We start from the raw sequence: 27,495 nt of genomic DNA on the forward strand, positions 1-27,495 counted from the left end.
CTGATGTGTGGCAGGGGCTGACACCTCTGGCCTTTTTTTGTTTTCTGTTCACACTTTGCCTGTTGGCTCCATTACTTGTCATTTGGAAATGAGAGAAATTCATGTTGACTGTTTGGGAGATTTTCAGTTTGAAATCATTGAACATAGTTTTTGAACTGGGAGGTAATTATTTCTGACTGTTATCTATAAATTCTTATTTTACAAGACCTGATAGTCTGCAATCAACAGAACAATGTGCTGCAAAAATCTTCAGGTTCTCATTTTCCAGAATTCAAAGTCTTCCTCTTCTAAATTAAAACAAAAATAAGTACATATGTCTCGTGTTTAGTTGCCTCGTAACACTATCAGGAAGTCATAATGCCTTCAGGAAGCTGATCATCATGAGCTGGTTCTAGCATCACTAGGTTAAAAAAACCTGACCTACATCTCACAACAGTCTTCTCACCTATTGTAATCCCTCCTCCTACAACACTAGGAAGATGTTGACAACTGTGCCGTCTGGTTATTAAATTCTGGAGCAGAGTTTGATATTTCATTAGTTAGTGAGCGACTCATTTTAAACTCAGTAAGCATCTTAGATACCTGATAAACTTCTAAACTGTGACTTTTCATCATTTTCCTCAAAAATAGACTTAAATGAACCATAAGCAGTATGTTGATGTTTATATGCTGTAACTATTTACAAAGCAATTTATTAAATATTTGCTTGGTTTGCCTCTTTAGAGGAAATCATGTTTATTTTAGAAGAATGATGTCTAAAATACAATAAATATACTTTAAAATCTCTGTTAATTTTAATCTATCAAATAACATTCGAAGAAAAACTTCATTGAGAATCATTCTAATTCTGAACAAAACAATAGTTCAGACACCATGATAGAAATAAGAAATAACCAAAGAATAATCAGGAAAAAAAGATCAGGATGCTTGGCTTGTATTTTGAGTTTTAAAATTTTAAAAGTAGACTCAAATGATTTTAGAGAAACTGTGCCAGAGTAAACTACAGGGGGCAGCAAATATTAACTATTAATAGATATCACAGGAAAGTCAATATACAAAATTAAGATGACTCCCTTAGAAATGCTTTGGCATATTGTATCTTGTAGATTTCGGAAATTATTTGTCAAGATTTGTTACTAAATGACTGATTATATTTAGAAAATTATCAAAGTATTTTAATATGGTTTAGATGTGTCTTTATGCAACTAAAAACGGCACTGGTCAATACTTCGTTTTCAAATAACCTTTTTCTCTGAAACTCCTGGGCACTTTCACTTAATTGCTTCTATTATTCTCTTAAAGATTGTTACAAAATTTCATTTTTCTTTTTTTATTAGCTCTGCATACCCCCAAAAGTAAATAATGTGCTATGTTTTGCCAGTACATACATTTATATAATGAAACAGAGAGTCAAGTCCAAACTGTCTCTTATCTTCACAATATACTTTGTCTTCTTCAAACATTCTGTTCCATATGAACTTGTTTACCTGACATGGATTATCAACTTAGATGTGAGCTTTCTGTTTCATCAACAGATGCTAAGACTGAAATTCAGATTATTGCGACTGTATTCCAAGAACAATTTGAACCTAATAAATATAGCAAGAGACAGTTAGCTTATCTTGATGTATTTTGGCTCTACCATGTCTGCACTCACTGGTCCTTCCAAATATCAAAACACAAGGTACCTTGTTGTTTGTGGCAGGGGATTGGGGTGGAGGGTGGGGAGGTGACTATTCTTATACTCAGAAAATTTAATCTGCAAAACTCACTTCACCAAAAGAAAAAAGTTAGTAAAATATGGTGGTTAAATCTGTTAATACTGTGTTTCTGGACAACTTTTTCATGATTAGAACTACACTTTCATTTTTGTTTTTTATAAAACAGATTTCTCAAGTGTCAGTGTGTCTTACACATTTATGTTGTATATGCCGTAGCATTAAGAATCCTATAAAAACTATTGAACTCATTCTGTAAATCAAAGAGCCTTTGACTTCTTTTTAATTTAGTCTTTTAAATTATTAAGTGCAATCATCAGACTATACTCCCGTGTCTTCCATTCCTCTCATGAAATTATTTTTACAAGTATCAATAGCAAGCAATGATAATCACTGCTTATAGACACCCTCCAATTCAGAGGGACCTAAAAATATTCTAAAACATAGATCTCATCTTGCATTTCTCATTAACACAAGCAGTCTCATTACAAACACATTTGCAGTTTGAAAATATTGCAAACCATAATCTCCATGTAACTCATCAGCTGACTACTTAGCTGCCAACTCAAATGCATGTCAATGTGCCTATTTCCAAAGAGGTTCAGAGGTTTTAAAAACAATGTATCATCTTGTCCATGTAATGATCAGTCTTGGGAATCTGATGAGACCATATATCACATAGACACATACATATATATATATGCTAGATGTAAACATATGTAAAATATATATACAAAATATAAATAAAATTTAAAAAACCTCAAACGAACACAGGTATACACCCACAAATATAGAAGTGGTTATGATGATCCTAATATGTAATTTTCTGTTGAGCATTCCCGGAGTTGCCTCTCTAGCATGTAACAGTCTAACAGTAAGTAGGTGGTAGGAAAGTAGAGTGTCAGAGATTATCTGTCCTTAGACAAAGACACTATCAAATGACAATATGGAAGAGAAGATTCTCTTTGTTAGCCTGAGTTCATCAAGGCTTCATTTTAAGGAAGAATTTTTTTCCCCCTAGGAAGAAAAACTGTTCCACTTTGGAAACATTAAGAGACCCAAGTGATACTTGAGTGATCTGACAAACGGGAATTTCCTCTGACTTTGGAAGTCCAATTTTGCTGTATTTTTAGAAATTCACAGTTCTCTACCTCACTACTTTTACTCAGTTTTCAGGCTTTACTTTTGCCCATAAGGCCTTGGGCATATGTCATGAGTCTACAGAACACAGATGACAAATCGGACATGGCCCTTCATTCCAAAATTAATTTTATTGGTATTTGCACAGGTGGAAGTAGCACTGTATCTGAAACATAAAGTCCCTGCAGATATATGGGCACAATTTCAGTTAATAGTACATCAACATTTTTTACTCAGAAAATATCACTAGAATTAAGAAAACACAGGACACTTTTAAAAGTGTACCTTGTTAATATATTCTTCTTTCTGTCTGTTGTAATGGTTTGATGAGGAAGGTTTTTTGGTTGTTGTTCTTTTGTGTGTGGTTATTTTTGTTGTTGGTGGTGTTATTTGGTTGGGTTTTTTTGTTTTTTTTTTTGTTTTTTTTTTCTCAATTAGTGTATTGTCAACTAGTATATTGAAGAGGGAAATTACTGGGTCATTTTATTATCATTCTGTAAGGCAATAAGTCCTACTATTCACAGGAAACATTTAAGGCAATCCTCCCAGCTAAATTATTTTCTTTAAGTAAGCGCATCTTTATTTTTTTAAGGATATTTTAGCACTACACATACAAATGTTTCCTTAAAAAGCATTGTTTCACTTTAGGCTCCAGAAATTTGAAGAAATGTTCATGAAAGATAAGATAAGATTATGATTTTTTAAATGTTTTCTTAATGCTCCTAAAGCTCTACAACTTTTTTACTATTCTTGAACCTAAACTTTTTATTATAACGTGTTGTAAACACAAGAAAGATTTATTTAAGTAAATATAACAGTACATACAGCTAGCTGCCAGTAAAGTAATAAAGAAATAGTGAGTATATTAATTCTTCTTACCAAAACAGAAAGTGTTTCATCTTTAATTTCAATCTAAAAATGACAGGCCTTATTAACTGTTGTTTTTTGGTTTTTTGGTTTTTTGGTTTTTGGTTTTTGTTTTTTTTTAATAAGTAAAGTTCCACTAGCTTGAAATAAACAGCTAACAGTAAATTATAAATTACAAGTTTTTTACAATACAGCAAAGTTTAGAGCAGGTTAAACCTAACAATGTACCTTTGACATCTGCAAGGAAAAGCTGGAGTCATAGCTTAATTTTACAACCAAAATTTTGTCAGACATGGTGACTCCTCTGTATATGGAAGACCTGAGAAAAGTATCAGGAACTTATAATCTACTTTACTGTGGAAAAATGACAGAAAATAAAGATTCCTAAACCCAGAGCTGTGCCAGTTCTTGGAGAACAGTTAGTGGATCATACTGGTTTTTAAAACCTTAAATTCTTCGTGTATCTTTTGACTGCAGCTGGATTTATGAAGCAACATAAATTCTGAGTGCAGTATCTTGTTATGACTTTAAAGAGTAGAAAAGAAAGACTGAATTACACCTAAGCAACATGCACCAGAAGAGGTTTATATCACTTTATTTTATATCCATTCATAATTGCAATTTAGGACATTTAAAGCTGGTAAATTGAAAACCTGCTGCAGTATGGAGATCATTTATTGAACAAAAATGTAAATAATATAGTTCCAAATACATGTGACAGGAAGTGATGACTACAAAGGAAAAAAAAGTTTATATACTATGCATTGTGATACAAGTTTGCCTTTAAAATATTGCCATGAATTTCAAATGTTCAATTTCAAATTGTTCAGTTTCAATTTCAAATTTCAAACTGGAAAAAAGCTTTTTCTGTGTATATTAACCCCAACTTTGGCAAATGGGTGGATGCAGATGAACTGATTTTCCCAACATGAATAAACTGCCCTCCAGTTCTCACTTATTTGGTTTTTACCTTTTGTACATTCTTTCCAAGCATTTGCTTACCATTTCATTAATCTCAGTCTACATTTAAACCATTGTAAAATTTGCTTATATTTAATATTGATATGGTCATAAATTTTATTGCTGTCTCATTTTGGCTGTTCTGTTTTCTCCATGAGCTCTTTAAATGCAGACCCTCTATTACTACATGTTACCTCCATTTGCAACCAGAGCTGCTTTTAAGGTGCAGAATCTTGTTGCTATTGAATGTTCAGATCATGCAATTGTTATTTAATTGCTGTTATACTGTTAGGATAAAGCTAACACATGCAAGAATCACACTTCATTTTACTTTGTAAGAGTAACTTTTAATTGTCAAAATTATAGAACAACTGGAAGTCATTTCTCCATTGGCACATCAACTAGCTGTAACAAACCTAAGCAGACAAAAGTTGCAAAATATTTCCTGTCCATAGGCTATATAGCTGTCCAATAAATCAGATTCTGACCTTGGGTTTCCACATCATTCTGTCTAGTTTTTTTCTGATCCAGTTCTGCCAGTCTGCTGGTGTTGCCTGGAAATCTGGATGTCCTTAAATGGATTTTTCTGGTCTTTGCTTATTGCTACTATTTATTCCAGCTTGAAAGAGAATTCTTTGTACCGGTGACCCAATCAGCAGTTGCTTCTGCTTGCCAGAAAAATGTTACGATATTGACAACTGTACATGTATATGAAGGAATTTCACTAAATAAAACCTAGGATTACAGTAGTCCAGTGGTGAAGAAAAAAACAGATAGGAACATTTGTGAATTCTAACATATCCCACAATCAAATTTGTGACTACAAATCATAGTGCTCAACATACTTCTTCAGGACGACTGAAGTCTCTGACTAGGTCCATTATACAAATCTTCATTCCTTTAATAAACAGAGTAAATGACAATGGCAAGTTGTCATCCTCCAGAATGATCAACAATAGATGTACACACATATTTATTCCTGTATTTTTCAGAGACTTGTTGGCATCAATAGAAGGACTATATAATTCTGGTTTCTGATCTATGATGGATAGTGTGCTTATGCTTTTGAGATCTTTTTCCTCCTTCTTCCTAAGACTTGTGACTCAGGAATATTTTTCTTACACTCCAGTCCCTCTTTTCATCCTTGTTTTCTTCCATTACCCAGAGCGAGCCCGAATATTTCCAAAATTCTGTTCCCCATTCAACCTTATGCAGATATCCACATGGAATTTTTCTATTGTGAAGTTATGGTTTGACAATTACAAACAACTGGATTGTTTCTCTTGCCTGTAGTTTAGGACAAAACCTTTTGACCCATATAATTTTGAGATGACCTTTGTTAATTATATCTTTGGAAATACCACAACTGGACAAAATCAGATTATTTTTTCAAGAAGAGCTGAACAAAAAATAACCCTGGAAGTGTCACTTGCACCAATTTCTACAGCGAACAAACATTACTGGCAGAGTTTAGACTTTTGTCAGAGCAAGTTCTAGTCTATCAGCCGTCTTCTGCCTTCAGAGGCTCTCTGCTACCAGAAGGCATCAGTGCTTTCTGCAAGCAAAAGACTTCATTGGAGAGAAGTCATCCAGACACTGAAGCACTACAATCATGCTGGCACATCACACTTTTACCTTTCTACACAGCGTTTTTTCAGGATCTGACAAAGAAAAAACTTTTTCTCCTCTGGTTTAGGCAAAGCACACTTCAATTGTTTTGAATATGTTTATGTATTGCATTTGTTGAATAAATATAAAAAATGGCAAGTGAGTTCTACTTCTAGAAAAAAAACATTTTAGATAGATCATTTGGCGATTGACCATTGCTGGTGAAGACATGAGGACAGTAGTTCTTCATTAGGTAGTTCTTTAGGGTACAAAACACTTCTTCCCAGCCTCTTCATGTGTTTAGAGAAAGGCCTGATGTTGAAGGAGTCCTGTAGCCAGAAGGCCACTATTTACAGCAGCAGGTTTCTTTACAGACTTAACAGTAAGTAGAGTGTAAACAAATGCCCCTGTGACAGGTGCACTCTAAGCCCTTGACCAGACTGGTGGTGGTTTGGTACATGCTCCAAAGGAGGCAAAGGCCTAAGCCATAGCCAGACAATTAACTCCTCCAGCTTAACCACAGAGGAGAGGAGTGGTACAGTGAGCACCAATGCATATAAGCTTGGAACATGGATCATGCAAGAGATGTATTAATAGCATGTGGCTTTTCCAAGTCTCATTTATCAAGGAACAAAGAACGCTGTGGGCACAAGGAGTCTCATGCATACCTTTCCTGCCACATCTATGGTTTGACTACGAGCCAGACACTTTATCCTATGACAGCCTAGATATGCCTTCTTTGAGTTGTCCCTGCATAGCAGTGTTCTCCCCTTGAGCTGCATCACCTGTCAAGGTTGCTCCTTGAGGCAGAGAGACCATTTACGAATGGCAGATCTTTGGTAAGAGACCAATATTGCACAAAACCTTGTAGTATAGTAACTTTGCTTCGGTAACTTTGATTGCATGCTGAATTGATACTAATGAAACATAACTCAAAGTGAGGATTTTCCTTACCCTTTGAATCTCTGGTGTCTGTGTGAAACATTCTAACTTGAGGCTAACTCAATTTTCCTCTGCATATTTCCTCCACACAATAATTAATAAGGTGAACCTTGCCATCAAACTTGTTGAACCTTGGCAAACCACTGTTACTTCAATAAAACATGCTGCTGTTTCTCTCTTTGACTGAGGTGCATTACACTTATTCTGCAACAGCTCCTCCAGTCACATTAAAAGAACTGCCCCTCCTGTATGTGCTTGAAAACTGATTACCTACAGACAGACTATTACTAAAGATAACAAAAGAAGTTGGTAGTTCAGAGTATTCTGAGTTTGTAGTTCTTCAAAATGGGTTGCAGAAGTATTTAAAAGTTTCAGAACTTATTTGTTTCAGAATTTCTTAACAATATTTACCAATGTTCACTCGAAATGTATGGTCTGACGGTAAATTTGCTTCTTGTATTTGCAAGTTGTGACCACAAAAGGGGCACAAAGACATATAAAGATAACATGGTCAAAACCTGAATGATTTTTCTCTCCTAGCATGCAGCAATATGTAATGATTAAGTAGGAACTTTGACTCACTGTTGTTGAACTATATTCAGGAAACTTAGTTACCACAGAATGGTTGAGGTTGGAATGTACCCCTGAATGTGACCTTGTCCGTCCTCCCACACATAAGCAGGGTCATCTACTGCTAAAGCAAACTCGTCTAGGTTATAATCTCCCCTAGAAAACCCCTGGGTCAAGGGAGACCTTGGGACTCAAATTTTTGGTTCCCCCAAAGTTTCTGAGAAGAACTGAAAAGCAGTTCTGTTTCTGGAAGCTTTTACACAACATGAAAATGTCTGACTTTTCCTTATGCAATTCAGCCAGATAAATTATTACACAAACTGTGTTATTGTTTCTTTTCATATTTACCAATTACTTATAGTAGATCTGTGCCAACTAATAAGAAAACACAGGTGCTATGAAATGCCATTGTTTAGACTAGTCAGCAGTAGTACTACTTTGGGCATTTACACACAACTTTAACTGAAACACTAATATTGATACAGCTAAGATTTTGCTCAATAGAAATAACAGCATTAAAAGCATTAATTGGAATTTGATTGCACATTGTACTATACCATTACATCATAAGAGAGAAAAGCCAGCAAATGGATGTCTACTGATTACCTCAGGTAGGCCGGAAAAATAAAAGTGTGTAAAGAGGACTGACTCTGTAGAAACTCCTGATCCGTGTTTCATTTGTGAAGCATTTTGCATTAGTAACTCTGTTTGAATCATCACTGTAAATATTACCGCTAGCTCTCATTCAGATAGCCTAAAAGACAGATTACATCAGAGATTTTTCTGGAAAATGGATTTCTTATCACTTAAGAAATTGTACAGCTGCGATGGCTAGAGGCCTCCCTTTAATCAAGGGTTCTTCCCATACCCTTACACGACACACAAAACCTCATCTCTAATATACTTTGGAACACGAAAGTAAAAATAACTTCAGGTGTAGATTATCAAAGTATGAGAGACTTTAGGCTGTGCTCTTCAAAGAGGTTTGTTTGAAAACATAGTCATAATCTTTCCTGTAATGGAAGTCTTTATTTTTTGTTCATAGTTAACCATTTTGTCTGCTTTAGAGTTATTTGAGGTGACTAAGAGAGTTAAAGTGAGTTAGGGAATTCAGATATTGCACCTCACTCAAGTGCTTGATAAAGGTTTGGTGGGTCTAAGTGGATGCCTGTGCTCATTTCCAAAGATATTTTATAGGGCAAGGATATCTAAAAAGCTTCAAGAACTGATTGACAATATTAAGTACTGGAGATGTGAAGTCCTAAAATGCTTTCTTTTGTAGTCATGTAATGGCAAGATTCAGTATAAGGCAATGTTGTTTATGAATTTCATCACTCTTAAATCTTACATAAACGATTTAATCCTGAAGTTTATTTAATGGTTGACTATATCATAAAGTATATAAGAATACTAGTTAACATACAATATTATCAAATTTCATGTATGTAATATGATCCAACAACAGTGATTCATGTTGAATGCATTTAAAAAGAAAACAGTACTATTTTTTTAAAAAACTGGTCACTCTGATCAAAAATAGTTTTCCTAACTATCTCAGCAGTTATTAAAAATAGATGAAGTGACTCAAAAAATACATAAGATGGTTTACTGTGGTCACAAATCAATTTTCATAAGGGATTAGTCTAACAACTCAATTTTTTTCAAATGTTTTAGCAAAGTCTGAAAACAAAGAGTCCTGGAGTGCCTTGTCTATAAGAGATTTGGAGTTTCTAAAGATATTCTAACGAAATGCCTATATCACAAATGGATTTACCTATGTTAATCCTGCTCAGATCTTTGAAACAGAGACAAAATTCGCATTTTTCATTTTTGTTTTGACTATTTTGCACCTGAGACATGGCAACCCTGGCTGTACATACAGACCGGGGGACAAGATGCTGGAGAGGAGCTCTGCAGAGAAGAATCTGGGGGTTCTGGTGGATGGCAAGTTGAACATGAGCCAGCAGTGCCCTGGCAGCCAGGAGGGCCACCTGTGTCCTGGGTGCATCAAGCCCAGCATTGCCAGCCAGGTGAGGGAGGTGATTGTCCTGCTCTGCTCTGCACTGGTGTGGCCTCACCTGGAGCACTGTGTGCAGTTCTGGGAGCCACAAGATAAAAGGGATATAAAGCTACTGGAGAGTGTCCAGAAGAGGGCTATGACGTTGGTGAAGGGTTTGAAGAGGCAGCCATATAAGGAGCCACTAAAGTCACTTTGGTCAGCTTGGAGGAGACTGAGGGGAGACCTAATGGTGGGTACAGCTTCCTCACAAGGGTAGAAGGACGGGTAGGCAGAGATCTCTTTTCTCTGATGATCGATGACAGAACCCAAGGGAATGGCAGGAAGATGTGCCAGGGGAGGTTTAGGTTGGACATTAGGAAAAGGTTATTCACCCAGAGGGTGGTGGAGCCCGGGAACAGGCTCCCCAGGGAGGTGTCACAGCCCCAAGCCTGAGTACACATTCTATGATTCTATTCGATGACTATGGTAATTACAAATAGCTTTTTTATATATCCAGACAAACACATTTTCAGAAACATAGTTTTGAACTGGATTTTGTCAAGATAGTTTTTACAAATCTGTTTTGATCTGATATTAAACTCCGGAAAAGAACAGTTATTTATCCTCGGCCATTTGCTGTCATTTTTTTTTTTCTAATCAATAAGCAGCACACAATGTACCAAGTTATTTTTGCAAGTGAGTTTCCCACATTTAAATAGATACCATATATTAACTTAGAATGATAAACTAATGAATGCTTCATGCCTGTGTGCTCTGCCAACAACAAATAATGAAACCTTTAACCAGGACAACTGACAAAGTTCCAAATTCTTGAGAAGATATTGCAGTGTCATTACTATCCCTGAACATTCACTGCAAGGGGAGATTAAAAATAGAGTTTGCAAATGCAAGCCCTGCTCCCTATTTAAAGGCTTTCCTATAAAACAAATAAAAACCAAAAAAATCCACCTTTTATTTTTTTCTGGTCTCCTTAAAATACACAGGGATTTTTTAGGTACTGAATGAATGTAGTTCCAGTTATGTCGACTAGCTAGACCCCACTCTCTCTGAGTATTCAGACTTCCAGTGAGGTTTTGTAAGGAGAGCTGAATCACACTGTTGTATCATGTGCAGAAGAATGCAATTTATGTAAAGGAAATGGGAGTGGATCCTGTGTAAATAACAAGGAGGTGGAAATCACTAAGGGTTTAGCACTGAGCTCTGGGAATACCATCTCCTAGTATTCCTTTAAATGCTTTCCACTTGGTAATAGTATTTTGGATATCTTTGGAATATATTCAGTTCCTATACTCATAAAAATATACACTTCATAGGGCCTTTAAAAGTTTCAGCAGAACAATTCAGCCCTTAGAGGGAAATGTAACCACATTTTTAATGTCTCTGCTCCTGCAGATGCTTATCCAAGTGCATCACTTTAAATAGAAGACTCACTTCCTTTAGCAGAGTGTTAATGCCAAGAGTATGCTCAGAATTATGTTATGTGTAGGCACGGGCATGAACCTTTGTCTATATAACCTATTTGTTACATATTGTATAGGTAATCAATAACATATCTAATACAAAAATTGCAGACAGATGTATAGAAGTATGTGCTAAGCTACATATTTGAAGGATATATTTTCACTATTTCTGTACAAGAATAGTATTGTATCTTAAGGTACAAGTCACTAAAAAAGTTCTCCATTATGCCTCCTTTCAATTGTTTTTACTTCCGTTTTCATCAGTTTTGGATACCAGCATGAAATGGTGTACTAAATACGAGGGCTGCAATATACAGCTTTTCAAAACTTGGCTGGGGAAGGGCTTTCTGAGACTCACAAGATACAAGGTACTTCTTGAACTTCAGTTACTAAAGGACAAGAAACAACTTTAGGTCCTTGTTCTTTCTGACATATAGAACTACAATTATCATCACTGCTGACAGTGCTAGGTAACTTCTCATGTCTGTACTGCTGGACAAGCCCACAATAACACAGTATGAAAGGAAGTATATGCCAGCCGTGGGAAACCGTTTCTCTACATTAGTCGAAGCTTTCTGTCTTCTGGATTCCTGAAGCACTGCTTCTGCAGGTTGGGAGAACTGTAAATAATGAAAGCACATATCACTAATATAGACCAACTTGAATAATTGGGTAAAGTGAGCACAAATGTTTGCTTTAAGCCAAACCAAATATATGGCAGAAAAAAAGAAATGTAGGCCATCCTCACATGACAGACAACTTTGTTTCAGGAAACAGGTCTGAAAAATACGTAGTAGGGTCATAGATAAGCTTACTTGCTCAGTGGCTTCCTGTAGCATATGATTCTAGTAAATGCAAACAATCTCTGAAATTTACTTTTCTGATTTTTTTTTCCTTTTGCTTTTTTATTATTTAAAATTAAATTATTATTTATAAACATATCTCAATTGTTACGGTTACTCATATCCATGGTCTTCACATCATCCAGATCTATCAGAGTAGGAAGAGGAGGCATGTCTCCTACTGCAGACATGTCTGTCTTTTTTCTGCTTAGTAATGCCTGGATAAAGAGGCCAAAATATTTGTTAGGGTATGATGGACAGCATTCTGGTAGCATTGAACACAGGACCAACTGCTGTGGTCTTTACAAGCCTTGGTAACTGATACGGGGTTGACAATCCAGTAGAACCTCTGACATTTGAAAGTATTGGACCGGTAGAAATATCGACAAATATTTTTTCCTTTAATTTTTTTGTCTCTTCATGAATGTTGTTCAAAACACACGGGAACACTCTTGCGGTTCTTCCTGTCTGGTGTTCAAGAAATGATCAAGTAAAATAACAATCCTTGCTTAAGAAAAAATATTTATGTTGCAGCTTTATTTTTGCTGTAACTGAAACACCTGTTTTCCCTCCCTGATTGCTTTTTAGTGAAACCATATGCAAAACAATGTTCATAAATCCAGCACTTACCTGCATCAGAAAACAAGTGCAAGCCTCCTCCCTCTTTATTTTTAAAAACTATGTGGCACAGAAAGTGTCCCAACTGAAAGTACTTCACCATATCCCAAGTTTGCCTTGTTCTCTTTTATAAACCTCTTCAGTAAAGAGGCTCTGCAAGCGTCCGTGTGTGTGTATCTATGCGTGTGTAAAAAGACAGACAATTCATGTGATGGGATGAGATAATGATTTATCTCTTGGTAGCAAGCTAATTGTTTTAGGTCATACTGATGGGACTCACTATATTGTTGAAAATTCTGAGAGCATAATTACAGGAAGACACCTCCATCATCACTATCATCACTGCATTTTGCCACCTTGGGAGTCAGCGTGTAAAGAAAAAAGATCACAGCATTCTTTCAAGCTGCACTTCTAAATAGTCTCTGCTCATGTAAGTCCACAAAACCAGCTGCTGCTCACTAGAGTCTGCAACAACAAACTGTTACAAATGCCATGAGCTTTGGCATGTTATTTACAGTGAATTATGCAAATCCTAGGATTTCTACCTCCTTTATTATGTGAAAATGGGGGTCAATTATTCCAATGATATTTGAGTTAACATCTTTCTGATCCCAAGACCACTGCTGTTCTTGACAGATGACAGCTTATGTGTTGCACTACTGCTCCTGAAGACCCCCAATATGACATTATATTAGGTGACTTATTTCATACTCAGAACCAGATAAGATAGTGACATACACTATTCTTTCCTTTGGTGTTCCATCTCCTCAAAATCTTGAAGAAAAACAGCTTCCAAATATTAGCTATGTCACCTCCTTCTGAGATCAGTCTTGCACCTTGCAGCACCAAAATCAGTTGGATTTAGGCAGGGAGATGTGGCACAACACACAGGCAACCAAGGATTTAGGTACTGAATTCCATATAAAGAAGAAATACTCAGTGAGATATCCTGTGTTCAGAACTGCTCCCTGCCTCAATGCCTCTAGCTTCTGAAGGATGTCCTGTAGCTGTAGAACAGTGTAGGTACTGGTTGCAATAAAACCATGTATATTGTTGGATGGCATTTTGCTACAGCCACCTTCACAGCATGATCTCAAAAAAAATGCACCTTAAGTAGGAAAGAAAGCTATCTAAACATTGTCACAAAACCAAACAAGAGTTCACTGAGCCAGTTCAAGTGAAAGGAAGTGAAAGTAAGTCTGGAGAGGGAACAGTCACTATTTCTTTGTCTCCTTCTATTCTTTTAAAAAAATCATAACTGCATCCTTTAATATGCAGAACCTACTTGAGATTAAAAACATGAATCATGTTGCTATCATTCCATAAACACTGGAGCTGAAATTTATTGCCTCTCTTTTGTCCTTTGTGCCTTCTCAGTGAAGAAACTAAATGAGAAAATACCAGCAAATTCTTAGATTGTGGATTTCATTCCACCAGTTCGTGTTTGTGCTAGCTTGGGCCTATATGAAAAAATTATATGGAGGTCATTGAACTATATTGGCATCCTAAAAAGATGTCTGCTGAAGTTCATAACAAATGGGTTGTCATTTTTATAATAGAATGTTGAAAAGTTTTTTTCTCTCGTTGAAACATAAATCATCTGTTTGGAAAACTGTGACTAATACGTGATTTCCCTCACAGGGCTAGTTTAATGTGGAAATGTACTTTTCAACATTGAAATACAAAGGACTTGGCATCCCAGTTTGCTAATAATCTGGATTCAATACAACAGATTTAATCTTTCCATTCCTTTTTCATGAATAACTTATTTGGCTAAAACATAGATTTTTTTCTTGCGGTCCTAATTTCTGTTCTAATTGAACTGCTGAGAATGAAAATGATTAGAGAATGTTGTGTGATGAGCAGATTTGTTTGGATAATGTGGTTTTAACACCTCTTGTTCTGCCCAAAGTACACGGTCTTCCTTAAAAGGATGAGATAGTGCACAGCTTATATACTACATTCCCTAACAGTGTAAATGTTCAGTGGGCTTGCATTTGGTGATTAATAGATGGGATGGAAGGAAACAAACTGATACAACTAAAGGTAATATAAACAGAGTCCTTATAAGTAAAACATTTTTTCTGTTTCAGTGAAATTCAGTTATCTGTCTACACAGGTCAGTCGAGGTCATACTGTATAGTGTTCCTTTTGATACTGGAATTCATAGAATTTGCAATATTTTGTATTTTATATTGAAAATAAGGTGAACACAATGCTCATGAAAACTGTGGATTAATAGCACTCTAGACTAAAGACTGCAAGAGTTTTTATCTAGAATTACCTGCCAATAAACATGTGGCTAGCTCTCAGGCAACCTCATTTACTAATGAGAGTCCTTGTCTTGAATATAATTGTCAATATGATACCATTTTTGTATGTGAACACTTGCCCACTACAAGTTGAGCTGAAACTGTTCCTAATAATACACTGATAATTAAGTCACTTTTCTGCATTTTTAAGATAGAAACACATTATCTGGAGATAATGGGAGTTATATTGTGGGAAAAAAAAATTAATTGAATCTGTGCAAACTGATCAGATTCAACAGAAGAGGTTTAAACTTGGCTATCCTGACATAGACTTAAAGCCAAGACAGAGCATGATAGGGTCCACTCTAGTAAAAAAATCCTTCTTCTGGTACTGTAGATATTTATCAATACTGTCATTGAAATATTTATAGGTACACAGCAACAATCACTTTAAAATATTAACTGTAGGTAACTGTAGTGAGAAAGATGCTGAGAAGAACTTTCTTTAATTGTCTTGTCCATTTTCCCATCTTGCAAGGTTTCATAATGCAGCACCTCTGCTAGCAGAGTCCATATCTTGCCTCTCAGTGCTTGTCTATGTCTCTTCATTTACTAAAAGAAAGGAGGCAACATAAGAGGAATGGAGAAACACTCCCTCCCTCAGATGACTGAACAACTTATTCCATAACTTTCCTATATTCAAGAAGCAAATGGTTCAAGGTTAAGAAATAGACTAAGACTTCTTCTCCTCCCTCTAACCCTGTGCGCAGCCCCCAGACAGTACGGCACTGCCACATACAACCTTGCAACCTGAACCTCCTTGAGGTTTGGCAGGAGGAAACAAACATTCAGATTTAAGAAGCTTCACTTGGACCAGTTGTTGTTAGTTTGTGAGATTCTCTGTTTTCTACAAAGTGTTTTCAGAAACTTTTATATAAAAGAACCTATGTAAACTAAACAACAGTGTCTCCTTAGGAACTCAAAAGCCCTTGTTCAAATAAAAGATTGATAAAATGATTCGGTTCCATGAATCAATAGCAATAGTATCTTCCTCTTGTTCCTGAGTTTTAAAATATGTGAATTCAGTTACTTGCACATTAAATGGTGTTATACACACTGTGATCTTTGACCTATGGGTGCAAAACAGTGCCTTTAGTCTCCCTAGTGCATGTTGAGCAACCATGAAATAACACACACTAAGTAATGCATGTATCTCTTTCCATCTGATCACTGTAAAACCTGTGAACTAGCAAGATGTCATTAAGCTATTTATTTTTCTTTATTGGATACAATTTTCCACTTCTAATATTAGAAAATATTCCTCATATTCTAGTCTTAGCTCTTTGTTGTAGCTATTAAAATTTAGGGCTACCTTTTTCCCCAGAAGGCTACATTTTAAAACCAGAACAAAGAACAAAAATTCCCATCGACTGTACTGTATTCAAATTGAAAGCAAATCTTGATGCAGACCTCTTGCACCTGTGTGTGTACATACGTTAAATACATATGCATGATTTTTTAAGAAAAATACCACCAGATTGTGTTCTGTATTTTAAGTATATTCTTTCTAAATCGTTAGCAGTGTTCTCACCACATCTGAGATACTTCAAATACTCTAGAAGTAAAAGACAAAGCTGTCTTCTCTATCTGCAAATCTTATTTACAGCTTTCCCTACATATGCTGCTGTTTATTTTCAGTTTGTGGCATATACTCTAGTGCACTTTGATAAAGCTGGTCCTGCTTCATCATCTCCAAGTCCCTGCAGATTTTTGTGTGATTAATTACTAGTTTTCTAGGCCTCTTGCTCTTTTCAGTTAAAAAAGAAGAACAAACCCCAAAACATAGTACAAAAATCTAGTATGACAAGTTGTTCCTGAGAAGCAGAAACAACCAAGCCAAATTTTGCCTTTATGTGCACCTGATTCCACAACCTTTTTCCAATTAGCTAGCTTTGGTCTGTGGTAGGGCACGTCGTGTGACTGACTCGGTGCAATGAATGGGCTGGGATGACCATGCAAAGCAGCCCGCTTGTCTCCTTCATCTGCCAAACCCCTGTTTCCACAGAAGAAAGATCAGAACAGGGTTTGAGACCTGTAGGATATGAGACCTGAATGCTTCTCCGAAATGGACTTAAAATGTGCTGGCTCACACAGAAGTTGTCTGGAATGCCAAGAGGATCAGGCAAGTGTATAAAGCCTCATCTCTTTAAAAGACAGCAGGGAAAAAAATATCAAACATGGCAAAAATGATAATAAAAAACTACATTAAAATCACTTTCTTCTCCATACCTCTGTCTCCAGCTACCTAAGTTTCATCACTTAAAAGATTTATATGAATCGCAAATGTTTACATGATAAAGATAAGTACTGAGGATGTCTGCTGAGATACTAAATCAAAATTTAAAAGATGTGTACTCAAACTGTGTTAGCTGAATAAATTTTTGCATATAGACAATACATATTTACTTGTCTAGTAGTATTTTATTATCTTTAATAACAGAAGCTCACAGTGTCTGTGGCTTACAAGCAAGAATTTTCAATATCAGTACAGCAACTCCGGAACATTTCTTGTAATCATTTCATAAGCCAATTCTTAATATATGCATTACTGCAGTTTTGTGACAAATTATTTGCTAGATTTCAGCCAACAGCCTGCCATGTGTTCATCATAAAAAACTGTAATATTTGTCAATCAAAATGCATGCAACAACGAAAAAATGGAGAGGCAACTACAGACTAACCTTTCTGGTCCCTCCTGTCTCCCTCCCCTTCCTGATATTACTGTGTAGCAACCCAATGTCCACTGGTTCCTGTTGTTTAAGGAATGTCCTACCATGCTAAAGAGCTTAGTGGGATGCCATTTACCAGGGATGCAAGCAACAATCCAAGGCAGAACAGTCAAGAGGAAAATAATACTGTGGACTATTAATAGAGTACTATCTAATATATGAAATTCATGAGACTGAGACATGAAAGAGTGTGACTTACCTTTTACTTGAAGAGCTACAACAAAAGTCACTCAAAGTATGGTTGCAGGTAGGTGTTCACATGAACAGAGGGGAAGTCAACCCTTTTCTCTCCCTCCTCTGGATTTTAAACGTGCTTCACATCAAACCTGGACTGTTGGTAGGTAGCCTCAATGAAGACACTGACAGCAGCAGCTGCGTGAGCAGGAAGAACAAAATTTAAAGAGTTAACTTTGAATGATGAGAGAAAGATAACTGCTTTTATAAAAATGCTGAGGGAATACATAATACTTAATTCTAAAGGACATAAAAGACCCTTCTTCCTTCCACCTTAAAAAAAAAAAAATATTAACATCTTCCAAACCTAATTTAATTATGATCTTAGAGACTGTTCAGTGTTTTATAAGAAACATTTTAAAGTTAATAAAATGTGTAAATGTTTTTCCAGTTCAGTGCTGTACTAACCTTAGGAGTAACATACTGCTGCAATCTTGGCAAAAATAGAACACCAGTGTAGAATGTTGTGTTTGAATGTTTTATATATTTCAGGAAAAAAAAAAAAATCCAGTTTAATGAGTAGTTTGTAGCAGATGAATTATGCTTCTTGTTGTGCTATCTCCTCTTAATGGGGAAGGAATGTTAAAGGTGTATCACCAAACCACATATATATAACACATTTATGCATATATATGTTTACTATCTTAAGTATAAATTTGTGATACTGATAACAAGTGATGATATGCACTAGAGCAACACTAAGTATACAGTGTTTTAATGCTGCTTCATGAATTTATTACCTTTTTTTTTTATTTCCCATGACTACAAAACCTGAAGATCTCAAATAATATCCATAAGATCTGGTTTTAATACTACTATAGAAAGAAACACATTTAGTCGTAATGTGTACTGTGATACAGACTGAACAGAAGGAAGAGCTACGCAACCTGCTTATGACTCTAAGATAATGCAAAGCTAAATGTAGTCCCAAAACTCACATCCACATTGTGATACCACATGAAAAATATAAAATGCATGCGTTTATTGCTCAATTCTTCAATGTCACACAAGGATCACAGCATGAAGAGCACTAAACCAGCTAAGTATACTGATAAAAACTGCTGGGACATAACATTAAAACCCGAAATACCTATTTAGTACTGCCATTTTGAAGCAAATACAGCCCTGCAGTCATTTGAGTCAAGGGGGCAAAGGTGAGGATTTAATTGTTGCTTTAATTTAACCACATTTATTACGATAAAGATAAAGATAAAGATAAAGATAAAGATAAAGATAAAGATAAAACAGTGTTTTGCCCAGCTTTTGATTTTTTGGTTTTACTTTGGACCCATAGTTGCTTTTTGAAAAGTTACTCTTTCTACTGAATACTTCTTTTTGACAAAATAAAAAGTAGTCATCCATGCTACATGTCATACATTTACCTTTTCATACAAAGCAATTTTTTACAAAGCCATTCTGTATTGTGAAAGATACTATTTGGAAAGGACTAGTTCTTCTTTAAGTGTAAGGTTACTTGGAGGACCATTTTCCTGGTGAAACTGGCAGCATCAAAAGAAGAAAGCAATTTATAGGACTTGGAAAGAACAAGGTTTATCTTCACTTCTATCAGCTTTCATGTTGGCAGCACTACCTTCCAAGGGATGATAAAATATGATTACATGACAGAAAATACACAAATCCCTCTCCTTGGCAGAAAAGTAGCAATTATCTGCAATGAACTTTGCATGGACCACCAAGACTGATTTCAGAATCAAGGGTTACACATCTTGATCAAGTTGTAGTAAGTCAGCACTAAACTCAGGACAAGATAATACCTCACTGCAGCTTCACATACACGGAAGCCAGTAAGACAACTTTTGTGGCATTGATCTTAATGGGGTTCTGTCACCCTAATAACTGACCAGTGCTTTTTGTGTTTATCTTAACACTTTACCCATTTTACACAGGAGAAACCATGGCAGGGAAGGCATATATTCCAAACTCCTGAAGAAGGTTAGAAGCCAACAAGGGAGGTTTTCCAAAGCACTTTTCACGTAAATCCTTTCGTTTTCACCTGCGTTCAATGTGCTGTTCCTTCTTTGTAGGGGACCAGACAGTACGGAACAGGAAAAGCAGAGACTTTTTTTAGCCCTGCAGCATGATACCGATTGCAACAAGTAACACATGGTGTAAATCAGCATGAAATCTGACCATTCTTCAGGAGGAAAATTATGGACTTGCCATACACAAGCCTGACTGAATAAGTAAATATCCCTTTCTAACACACTTGGTGACATCCCACTTGGACTGGCAGACCCGGTGACCTCCAGTGATTCTACCAGCCGGGTGCAAACCCGGACAAGAAGTTACGCATTTCAAGTCCGGTCACTCTCACTTTTCTAGGGAAGTTTTGCGGGAGGAAGACAACGGGCAGCGCTGCTCGCCACAGGCTGGCGCCCGCAGCCCTCGGGACCGGCCTCCGCCCCACTCGTGTGCCCCCGCCCCCACTGGGTCGGTGTGGCCGTGGGCGCCCCCCCGCGCCGGCGTGGAGTGACGTCACCCTCCCTTCCCCCACTCCCCGGCCGCGCGTGGGTGTCCGTGTGCGGGTCTCCCCGCACCGTGTGTGGCTCCTGTCCCCGGCCAGCCCGCGGCCCGGGCTGGGGCAGGCGCGGCCCGGCTCGCCTCCCCATGGCCCTGCGCTCCCTCCCGCACACATACACACGCACGGGTCCCTGAGCTCCGCAACAAGCTTTCCCTAGCGCTTGGGGCCATACAGATCCTGTGATGCACACAACATAAGAGGATTAAAAAAAAAAAAAAAAAAAGGAAAAAAAAAGCTCACAAAACCAAACACACAAAAAACCCAAACAAAAAAACACCAAAACCACAACCAAAACCTAAAAACCACTAAACACAGAAAAACGCAACAACCCGCAAACCCAAACCCACAACAACAAACCCACGAGACGAGGGAGCGTCGTCTCCACCAGGGCACCAACGGCGTCCCCGTCCTCCCTCGGAGGAGCGAGGAGGGGTGGGGGGAGGGTTGCTCGTGTTTCAGCTCTCGAGGACGGTTTCTGGGGATTTTCCTTGTGTCTCTGCCCACCCCTCTCCGCCCGCCCCGTGCTCTCTTCCCTCGCTTTTGTTTGCACTGCACTTTTTTCCTGGTGAGGTGGGCGGGAGAGTGGGGGGAGCCCGGGTGGGCGATCTCGCTGCTACTTGTAGCAAAAGGATCGGCTAAAAGACGTGAAGGAAGGAAAGGAAGAAAAAAAAAGTGAAGGGGAAGGAAGAAGGAGAGAGAGGGAGGAGAAGGAGGAGGAGGAGGAGAAACGGAGCAGCAGCTCGGGAACAGAGAGCGCGCCTGGGAGCAGCAGCAGCCGCTGCGGCCGCAGGAAGAAGAAGAAGAAAAGAAGAGCAGAGCGGAACAGAGCAGAGCGGAGGAGAGGTGGCGCTGGCAGGAGGAGGCAGGAGGGGACCAGCCTCTTCTGGATGCTGGATTTTCGGACTCTCGGTGACTCTCTCCTGCTCCCCGGCGCCGGACTGTGAGAGACACGCACCAGCGCCAGGCAGCAGCGGCGGAGGGTTCCGCTCGTAGCTGCTGTTGCTGCTGCTGCTGCTGCTGCGGGGCTTGGATTAAATCGGCCGCCTCGGAGACGAGCGGGAGCAGCGGGTAGAGGTGGCGGCGGCGGGCAGTGGCGGCGGGCGGGCAAGCGGCGGCTGCTGGAACCGGGGAAGCCAGCATGACCAGGTAACTGCCCTGCTTCTGACCCATTTCCCTCCCCCCCCGCCTCCGCTCTGTCTTTGCCGCCTCTTTCGGCGCGTTTGTGCGTATGAGCGTGCATAAAAATGTGTGTGTGTATGTGCAGCCCGGCACACATGTGCCTCATACACAACTCTCCCCCTGGATGCCCCGGGGCTCCCCCGCGGCCGTTGCCCACCCGCTCCCCTCTCCTCTCCGCGGGGTCTCAGCCCGGCGGCGCGGCCTGCGAGCGGAGCGAGGGGAGCTGCGGTGCGGGGACGGGGGATGGGGCAGGGTGAGGGCGAATGATGGATCGGAGTCGACGTTTCCACTGAATGCCACTGTACGCGGGCAGGGGGGAGGGGGCTACACCAATTACACGCTGGCTGTTAGATTTGGCGAGTGAATTATTATTATTAATTCATTTCTTTATTCTAACGCGTGGGGAGAAGGGGTAATGTAGCAGAGATGAGAAGCGAGGCGCCTGCCGCTGGAGAGGGAGTGTGGGGGATCGGGCGCCCGGTAGGGACCCCGGCGCCGGTCTGAGGAGGGCTCTCTCCTCCTCCTCCTCCTTCTCCTCCCCCTTCTTCTTCTGCTCCACGGCAGAGCGGGGAGGCACGGAGATGCGAAGCTTTTCACAGGTTAGGCTTTTAATTTCTTTGTTTACTTTCTCAAAACCACTTGAAAGGTAGCACATCGGGCTGAAAACTCAGTTTTCCGAGCGCTTACAAAGGGGGTCTCGAATTTGTTCAGCAAACTTGGCAGCTCCCTCTGCGCCTTCTGCCCGTGCGAGGAGGCACGGGCTACAACGGGGCTCTCCTAGGCTAGCAAATAGACCAGTTGTTTCCTTCCACCTAATTCCTTATTTTCCCTGTTTTCTGGCCCTCTCTCCCTGACAGAACTAGATAATTTACTTTCAAAGCGATTACCACTCACCCTTGCATGTATGGCTTTTGAATGTCTGCTCCTCCTTGTTACTTCTCCAGGCTGCTGTCATGCGTATTTTATTCTTTTGACTGGCCTTTGTACAGTTGCTGCCTCGTGGAAGGGTGGCAGCTTCTTTACCGTGCTTGCCATGGCCATGTTCTCAGTATTGACATACGTAGAAGAGTCATTTTATTTACGTGAATAGTTAGTGTTTTATGTGTTCCTTCACTTGTCGCTTGAGACAGCCTTACATTGGGGATGGGTCTTGTAGATGCTGATTTGCTTTGGAGTTCCCTGTTTGCAGACATGAGTATTTTTGGTGAAGCCTGTATTCTCTTAAACTTAGGATTGATGTGAGAAGTCATGATTGTCTTCTCAGCCTTTCAGAGATCGCTTCCAACATACTCTTTGTTCATGCACAAGAAACTTGTGTAATATCAGGACATTTATTGGGAATTTTGATGGAGAGATGGAAAAAATCTATATGTACTATATTTTTCCTTCGTCTGGTGTCTGCTAATGTTTTATAATGTTACAACGGTCAGTACTTTCTTGCTGTAAAAGTGTATAGTAAATGACATCATTTTCTCCTGGGCTGGGAGCACACAAAGCTCCTACAATACTTGCTATTGAATGGAGCAACTCTGAAGGAAAAAAAAAAGATTCCTCTCTGAAATACAATCATAAGTATTTGCATCTTAGTTTAGATAGCAATTTTTTGGTATGTTCTTTAAATTCCATCTCATGAGATTTGTTATTACTGCTTTTTTTCTTTTAATGTGTGAAATTGACAAACTGGTCAGTTTAATAAATTCAGCTGTCAAATTTTGCCCTGTCAAAATTGCTAAAAGCTGTGAATGCAATGGCATGGAATTTTCAAGGTGCTGAGTGTTACATAGACAGGAAGAAGGATTTAATGAGAGACTTTTTACAGGAGTAGATTTCCAGCGTTAGTTTTGTCACTTGTGGTAATATGGTGAAGTATATTTAGATTTCGCTCAGTGCAGAAATGATGTATAGCTTTTCTGAAAGCTTTGCCTAAGTAGAAGACTTCTACTCTAAGAAGGCACTAAGAAATTCATTATGGTTTGTGTGTGCTATGGCAAGCTGTCAGGAAAGGTGTGTAGAAAGGAAAACGGTATCTTCGTATTTCTAGATTTCAGCAGTGGGTCTTAGGACCTGCTTTTAGAACCATCAGTCACACTACTTTTAAAATGAGTGCTGAAGAATAATACAAATTAAGCGTTCTGCTGTGACAGTTATGTAACTCAAACACCAGCACTGTCAGCGAACTCAACGGGAGATAGATAGTAAACCGGTGCTTAATCTTCAGGGATGGTTTGCAAGAGCAGACTTGGGGGTGTGCAAAAGAACTAAATATCTGATGGTTTAAGTCTAATCAGCAATTCAGCTTTCATTTTTAGGGTTGCCCTTTGTTCCTACATTTGAAAAATGCAGGGACCAAAACTACATGAGATGAAGAGTAGGAATCCCCCTTCATCTGCTGCTGTGTGTGTGGAGCCACTAGGGGCCTGTATAAACTGCACTCGTACAGCAAGTACCAGTACATGGCATATAGTCACTCTTTCACCAGACGTTTTTTACACAGGTGCTTCACGTCAAAAGCAAAGTTGCCACTTATTTATTCCTTAATAACAAATGACACTGTGGATTGTCTGCTACTTTGTTTTTTTTTGACCTTACTTCACACATTTTCCCTAGTCCTGTGTGGTATCCTTTCTTCTCTGCTCTCCTGAGTGCTACGGCAGTTGGGGATGACCGTCAACTTGGCAGGTGCAAATTTTGGGCAAAGGCAGATGTGAGTGTCTCCCTGCATTTTATATTTTCTGTAAGCTGAGAAAATCAGATTTGTTGCCAGTGTGTTTCTTAGATTAGATTAGTAATGGTACCATTCCATGCAAGTATAGGGTTAAAAGATAAACTAAACAGGATTACTTCAAGGCACCAACAGACATAGATTGATGGTGTATTTAAACTAGCTTTGTAAGTGTTATGTAAGTTTGAGAGTGTGGCGGCTCCAAGGCTTTGGCTGGAGCGTAGTCAGCATTTACGGGCCTGGACTGAAGATGTGTTATACATTTTTGAGTGTCACTTTCAGAAATTTAAAATCCACCAGCCGTAGCATTCTTGATAGACACTAAGCAATAAGGTCAAGTATACTTACACTGTTCCATTGTTGATTTTCAGTTTTTGAAACTGACAAAGCAGACAATTTGTAAAAGAGCACAGCTGAAATATTTGCATATTGGATTTCCTTCAAAATGAACTTCCGTTACTAAGCTTTTTGAACATTCTCATTTAAAAAGATTTTCAAGCTGAATCACAGTAAGGTCATACAATCAAAATGCAGTTTCCCTATGGTATGCTAATTTTTTAATAAGCTGTCTTTAAAACAGAGAGTTTTATGTATCATGTGATGTTAGGCTAGTTACAGGAAGAGGCTTTTTGTCATATTGCTGACAACAGTTGTACAAATATTGACTGAGTTTAATTTTCTGAAATGCACGTGTGTGCACTTAAGTAAAGTCGTGATGAAATATAATAAAATCCACTTTATAGGTCTTCTCAGATGATAGATGTCTGTTCAAAACTGTGAGTCTTACTGATTGTCAGTACACCAAGGCGGTGCCTCTGAAATGCAGAGGATAGGCACTTCATTTACACTTGGATATCAAGATGGGTAGTATAGTACAGGTCTGCAAATCATTGTGTTTCACTTTTGTCTAAGATTGTAGTGATTTTTAACCTTTTGTTCCTTATCGCGTTGAGAAAAAGGTATAGATACTGTCTCTTTTAGGTTCAGTGTCAGAGTCACATAATGCTGTCTATTGTAACGGGAGCCTGCTTATGTTGTAATTGTATTTAAAAAACAGTTGGCATAACACAGTCAACATACAATATTTTTATGAAAACTCTCAATTTCACATACTCTGTGAGTTGTTTACTTTATTTGCTTAATCCTTGTTTTCTTTGGAAAAGGTTTTAAATGAGGCTAATTAATGAATGTACGCTGGCAACTTGGCAGCCTAAAGCAAGAATCCGTGTTTAAAAACACTCCTGCCTATGCAATCAGTGTTTTACCAAGTAGGAGCAAAGAGGAAGCATTACTTGCCTTGGTGATCTGCTGTGGTGAAAGCTGCATTGTAACTGGAGAAATCTGAAGACATAGGAAACGATTGCATGAGAGTGCTTTGCTTGTAAATTCCTTTCCAACAAGCTTCACTTCACTTGCTGTTTAAAGCGCTGTGCGTTGATAGAACCATATGTCCACTATTGCACAATTTTAACTTATGTTTCATAAGCTCAGATGGCTTTTGGTTGGCTATTGATAATATTTACTAAAACGTTGCACTTGTGTAAATACTGGAAGCATTGCTTTTGAAAAACATGATTATTATTCAGGTTCTTTCAATTCATTTGTAAAAGCGACAATTTACACTACATACTCTATCATCTTATTTTTTAACTACATCAGCAGGTATGCGTAGTCCATACTTCCCTAAGATAAAAAGACTTACAGCTTTAAGTGTCTTATGCTTACATGCTGTGACAGCCTTCTCCATAAGCTTAGTAGCACAGGAACAACAACAACAACAAAAAGTGATCAATCTTGCAGTAGAGTCCCCAAACAGATAGAGATTTTTGCAAAAATCAGCTCCCTTGTTTATACCTGTTTGTCTAATATCTGCCAGGGTTCTTTCAAATACAAAGAATGTGCAGAAAACTTCCTCCTTCTCAGCCAGTTGAAAATGATGGAAGTTTAGGCACTTTGATTTATTATACCAGAGGGCATGTCCTAATATACTATCATGCCCTGTGCTGTGCATCTTTGTAGTTACGGGTATTGGGGTTATTTGAGTTTTGAGTAATCTTCCAATTATTGGAGTAATTCCACTGGTACACAGATTAATTTGTTGTTTTCAGACAATCAAAATGAATGTCCTGGTTACTGTCAGCTGAACTGCTCACATATTGTTATAGTCAGATAACGTGTACTTTTTCCCCAAGCAGTGTATCAAATGTGGTATATGGAGCAATGCAAGCAAGTGTATTGCTCTTTCTATTACAGTTTTTAGTGTTCTGAAAATTATGTATCTGTTAGTCAGAGTTTGGTAAGTGGTGTGTAAAATCCGGCTTTTTAGATGGCAGAATATAGTCACTGCCAGCCTAATTAAAAATATAGCTTGGGTCTTATGTTTGTAAATAGGTATACGTTTATCTTGAAAATTTGCCCAACTGCATTTCGATCTCAGTTCCTCACCTTGGCATATTCACTGGTTTTACCAAGAAGTCTGGCTTTTTGTTACTTGCTTTGACTCAGTGAGAGGAAATTCAAATACATTCTGGTAACAATGTCATAGGCTTTCTAACTTTTGGGAAATACCTGTTTGCTAGGTTTGAACTCAGTAATTCTGCTTGCTGATTGAATTAAAACATTCTTAACTGTGTTTTTGAACTGTCTGTAGGCTGTATTGTTTTATGAAGCATTTCCAAAGGAAGCTGAAATTTGTGTACAGTGAATAAAAAGACTGCCTCTTCCTCTCTTCCTCTCTTCCTCTCTTCCTCTCTTCCTCTCTTCCTCTCTTCCTCTCTTCCGCTCTTCCGCTCTTCCTCTCTTCCTCTCTTCCTCTCTTCCTCTCTTCCGCTCTTCCTCTCTTCCTCTCTTCCTCTTGCTTTTGTAAAAGTGGAGCGCAGCCCATATTCTCCATTAAGGTTAAGGAATTATGGTGCTTACTTTATTTTTTCTGAAAAAATAAGATGATAAGATTGTTCTTATCAAAGTCAAAAAAAAAAAAAAAAGTAGAAATATTCTGTACTCTATACATTTCTTTCATCTCTTTTATGCCA

The sequence above is a fragment of the Nesoenas mayeri genome (genome assembly GCF_963082525.1).
Source record: "Nesoenas mayeri genome assembly, chromosome: Z".
Classification (NCBI taxonomy): Eukaryota; Metazoa; Chordata; class Aves; order Columbiformes; family Columbidae; genus Nesoenas; species Nesoenas mayeri.